Consider the following 5613-nt stretch of genomic DNA (forward strand, 5'->3'; position numbering starts at 1 on the left):
GGCATGACATTTAAAAATGTCTCACTTTCAACATTTGATATGTTATCTATATTATATTGTGAATAAAATAAAAGTTTATGAGATTTGTAAATTAATCCATTCCTTTCTTACTCACAATTTGTACAATGACCCAACTTTTTTGGAATCGCGTTTGTAGTTTTTTAGTCGCTTCGCATGTTTTTCACATAAAAAAGTTTGTAGGGAATTATATCTGCATAGCCCTTCATACTGGTATCTCAAAAGTATATAAAGGTTGGCAACCTTGACTCATAAACAAGCATAAGCTGTAAGAAGATTTAGAGGGCATCCCAGAGTTCCTAACCCCTAAATGTTGTAGCTGGGCAGCTAAAAGGTAGATTAGTGGATTAGGAACAGCTAAACCTCCTGCATCTGTAAGATATTGTAAAAACTCTAATTTTATCCTTGGTGACTTCCTCCTTCAGATCAGGTCCCTAAATATAGTAATGATCCTTGCAAAGAACCTTGGGAATATCCATATGGGGGAGGTATGAAGAAAATATAGCAGTTGCGGCATTCAAATTATTTCAAAGCTTTACATTTATTTTTTGATAGCAAACATGTTATACTTAACTGCTCTGTGCAATGGTTTCTCACAGAGCAGCCCTGATCCTCCTTCTTAGGTCCCACAACAATGCTCCTGGCCCCTCCCCCCTGTGGAGTGCCCCCATAGCAAGCTGCTTTCAATGGGGGCACTCATGTGATCTTGCTCCTGAGTTGCCTCTATGTGTCTATGAGACACATAGAGTGTAGCTCGGCTTAGCCCTGCCCCACCCCGCTCCCTCTTTACTGCCTGTAAATGACAGCAGCGAGAACCAATGAGGAGGGAGAGAATGGAAAGAGCTTTTGTTCTCGTGCACATTGCTGAATTGGGCTCAGGGGATTATAACGGGAGCTGAGGGGGGAGCTGCAAACTGAAGGTTTTTTACCTTTATGTATAGAATGTATAAGGGTAAAAAAACCTTCAGCCTTTAGAACCACTTTAAGCAAATTAATTCTCCCCACAACAGAACGAGGCAACTTGCACCACACTCAACATTGTTTTTGAAATTTAGAAAGCAATGGGAGAATATAGTCTGAGATGATATCTCTAGGAGAAATAGACATATTAACACCCAGGTATTTAACCAAAGGAACTACTTTAAAGCGGAGTTCCACCCAAAAGTGGAACTTCCGCTTTAGGGAGTCCTGACCCCCTGACATGCCCCATTTGGCATGTCATTTTTTTTGGGGGGGACAGTTTTGACAGGTACCCGCTCCCACTTCCGCTTGGAGCGCCGCGGCGCCCTGAACGGAAGTTCTCCTCTCCCCCTCCCTCCCTGCAATCTTCTGGGACACTTCAGAGGTCCCAGAAGATTGCCGGCCAATCATGGCGCGCAGCGCGACTCGCGCATGCGCAGTGGGTACCCGGCTGTGAAGCCGCAAACTGTCACAGCCGGGTGCCCACAGCAGTGATGCCGGCGCCGAGGGAGAGGATCGAGGCTTCGGGCGGCCGCATCGCTGGACCGTTGGACAGGTGAGTGAATGGCTGGAACTCCGCTTTAAGGCGTGCTAATTAGGGCGGTTGTGGTCGGGTATATATATATATATATATATATATATATATATATAGAGAGAGAGAGAGAGAGAGATATACACATACACACTGTATATACATATAATTATTAACCAGATATACTACAAATGCCAACTAACTATGTGGTCCGATGGCCACAGGAAGTGGGGATGGATTGTCCTGTCCAAACTCCTAACTAGGGTTAGGAAGCACCTAGCAACATGGGTCAAAGTGCTAAAAAACTCCATGTACTTTGACTCACAGGGGACAGAGCAGTGAAAAAAATTATTTTTATGATAGTAGATTTTTAAATGCTTATGTTCTTAGATCAGCATGGCTAACGTATTGTAATATAGTACAAACCTAAAATGTTTTTCTGAAGAGGTATACAGCTAGAATATTAATTATGGCAAGCTATGTGTCAAAGTTACTCCCGATTAACATCTCAAAATGTATCACAGCACCTTCAAACTGTGCACTGCTTACACCTCTTAGTTTTAAATACCAACATAATACACTGATGGAATTTTGCACAAACATAAATAACTCTTGGTCATAGGTTTCAGATATAATATACCGCATGTGACAGGAATTCCAATTGCCCAACTGTTCCAACTGTTATTAATAATAATTAGGAACCCTTCATGGCAGTGCACAAAAGGTACATATTATTGCTTATGCTATGTAACAAACAAAATACGGTATATTAAATTAACAAAGATATGATGATTTCCATTTTTCATTTTTAACCATTTTTTAATTTTTGAGATAAAAAATGAATATATTTAAAAACAAAGCCTATCTTTTTCTAGTGTTTGAAAAAAAAAAACCACGAAAACCATGAAAAAAGGAATGAGATTGTGAAAATTTACTGTAAACTAAAACACATTTGCAGCTATCAGTTATGTTTCTATTTGTAGCATTGGCCAAGCTAGGGTCACACATGAGATTTCTATGCCATCAATTTCACACCACGTTACCTGTCAGCTGGGAGGGTCTTCTCCCAGCCTTCTTCTGTCTGTTTATACTGTAAATGCACTCTGCATTCTATTTTCAATTGCTGGACAAGCAGGGTGAAGCAATGAAAGTCAACAATTCTGCAGAGTCCGATGTGTGCCAGGCATTGCAGGCAGTTTTCAAGACAGGACATGGCGGGACAACGCAAACACTTTGCAGAGAGCTAGCATTTACAATGAGTTTAAAACACCCACTGGAAGTATAAAGAATGGATGCCGATTGCAAAGTCCCACGAATAAAACTTTAGGCTGAAGAAATACAGGTGCTTTCAGTACCAATTACCATTAGCAATTACTATAACATGCTGTTGAAAGTTTTCGCGTTTGCTTATTTTTTTACATTAAAAGTTAATAAAACACTTGTCTCCACCTTTCTTTTATTCTTTGTTGTATCTCCTGCAGTCTCTTCAGGTCAACATGCTCTCCAACAATGGCTGCATGGTATTACTCAGAGCAGGTTTCCTTATGGTGAAAACAAAGTGGATGGGGCCACTTACCCCACGTTCACACCTATGCCTTTTTGGTGCATTTTGCAGAAATGCACTACAGTTCATTTAAAATGGTTTCCTATGGATGTAGTTCACATCTGTGCATTTTGCAGTGCTGTGTTTTTTGTAAAGGGTCAGGGATGTGTGTTTTGCGTGCAGCAGATTGTGTTTTGCGTGTAATCGATTTTATTGGAGCCACGCCAAAAATGCCATCAGGTGACATTACCTGATAGCACCACTCCCTTGATGTCATTGACCGGCGCTGGGCCCCTAATGTCACAAGAGAGCGGTGCCAATAAAAGATCCCCATATGTTGAGAGCATGCGGCCTGGTATGGTTTAGAAGAGGGGGGCGCTCGCTTGTCCCCTCCCTTTTCTCTCTCTCTCTCTCTTTCTCTCTCTCTCTCTTTCTCTCTCTTTCTCTCTCTCTCTCTCTTTCTCTCTCGCTTTCTCTTTCTCTCTTGGCCAATTTGTTTTCTGCTACATATTTTTGGTAAAAAAAATCTCAACAAGCGTATTTTGATTGGTTTGCGCAAAAGTTATCACGTTTACTAACTACAGGAAAGATTTATGTCATTTTTATTGTTTGTTTGTTTTTTTTTACTAGTAATTGCAACACTGCAACACTGCGGCGGACAGATCGGACCCCTAACTGACGTTTTTGACACTTTTGGGGGGACCAGTGACATTACTACAGTAATCAGTGCTAAAAATATGCACTGTTACTGTAATAATGACACTGGCAGGGAAGGGGTTAACACCAGGGGAGATCAAAGGGTTAAATGTGAGGGCGGGAGAGCGCCCCCTAGCTTCCCATGCGCGACTGACATAGATCTACCAATAAATATAGCCTTATCGATAATTTGCATTTTTATTCTCGTGGGCAGTTTGTGTAGGCGGGGCCCTAGTGCACTGCATTGCCCAGGGGCCTATAAGGCTCTATAAGGCCTCTATAAGGCCTATAAGGCTCTTAAGATGGCACTGGGTTTTGGGGGGGCCCAATGCCCTTTTTTTTTAATTTTGGTGTGGGGTTCCCCTGTAAATTCATACCAGACCCGAAGGATTTTTTTACATTCAGCAGGCTACTGGTATCCCCGCTGAGAGCTGATGACTTATCAGTTGTTAAGGACACGGCAGCCGGCTTCCCCTGCTGGAACAATATGGATCATGCTTTGCTGGGGTTTTTCCGCCTTCCTCTGGATCAACTGTGGGTATAGGATTGTGTCAGTGGGAATTGTATGGGTGCTTTTTTTTTTTTTTTTCATTTGTTGAACTAGATGGACTGTCTTTTTTTTAACCTACCTATGCAACTATGTAACTATGGGCCTGATTCATAGCACGGCGAATTGGCTAACGCCGGGATTTGTGCGAACCGGCGAATTTTTACGTTGGAAATTGTTATTCAAAGAACGGCGGGCGGCCAATAACGTCTAGTGTGAGATTCATGAAGATGCTACAAGGTTAGAGCGCGACTTAAAAACACGTCAGCTAAAAGCTCGACTAATGTTTTGCCAAATTTTCCCCTGTACCCCCAAAAATCCTAAATCACTGTGGAAGGTGTGGAGAAAAATTTGGAGATGACTAGCTTTTAAAAAATGTCAAAAACTGACTTAGAAAGAGAGATATCTGCAAAAGTGTAGAAGGTAAAAAAAGCTCCTCAAGCCCCGAGCTGCGAGCGCGCGAATGTGCGCATGCGCAACGCCAACTGGGCCAAAAAAATTCCGCTTTCGCGAATTTGAGCAATCTCTTTTTTGAATACGATCTAAAAATCCGCTGTCTCGCCCATATAAAATGGAAAAAAACGGCGGATTAGAAAAACATGCACACTTCTAACAAGGGATCCCTTAGTAAACTCTCACGTTCCATACACCTTTCCTGCTAACTCTGAAATAATAACAGTGAAATCTACAGTGTTTATATAGAACCTCCACATTATCTAAATTATCCCACAAAATATTACATTGGGGAACGGGTAGTCAGATAGAACAAAAATAGATGTAAAACATATTTCAAATAAAGATTATTAGCATTTCACAAATATAAAGGAAATATCACAATTTTGACAATATTCTATGTGTTTCAAAAGAATGTTTTTCTAAATATATTGCAAATACAACATTTTCTGCCATATGGGTATGGCCAAGTGTTAGCATTTGAGTACACATTTAACTAAAGGTATATATATATCCCCATACTTGGCTAATTAGCAAAGTATGCCCAACAAACAAATATAGCTTTAGCTCACAATATTGCTACATATTGACTTTATGTGGCATCTTTTGTATTTAGTTAATGTCTTTAGATTAAAAAAGTTTGCTGATACACATGCCTTTTTCAAACATGAGCAAAAAGGTTTGGAGACCTCCAAGTGTTGCCCATACAGAGGGCTCCTTCTGGATTCGAACTTACAAACCTACAGCAGGAAGGCAGACTCCGTAATTATTGTGCTATTTCTCAGTCCTTACTGGCATTAAAGAAGCTCATGTCCTCTTGTGAGCGTTGGGTGTTTTCCTCATGCCATCAAAATGCTCACATGG

Source organism: Pelophylax lessonae, assembly GCF_965119305.1.
Source record: "Pelophylax lessonae genome assembly, chromosome: 1".
In the NCBI taxonomy this organism is placed as follows: domain Eukaryota; kingdom Metazoa; phylum Chordata; class Amphibia; order Anura; family Ranidae; genus Pelophylax; species Pelophylax lessonae.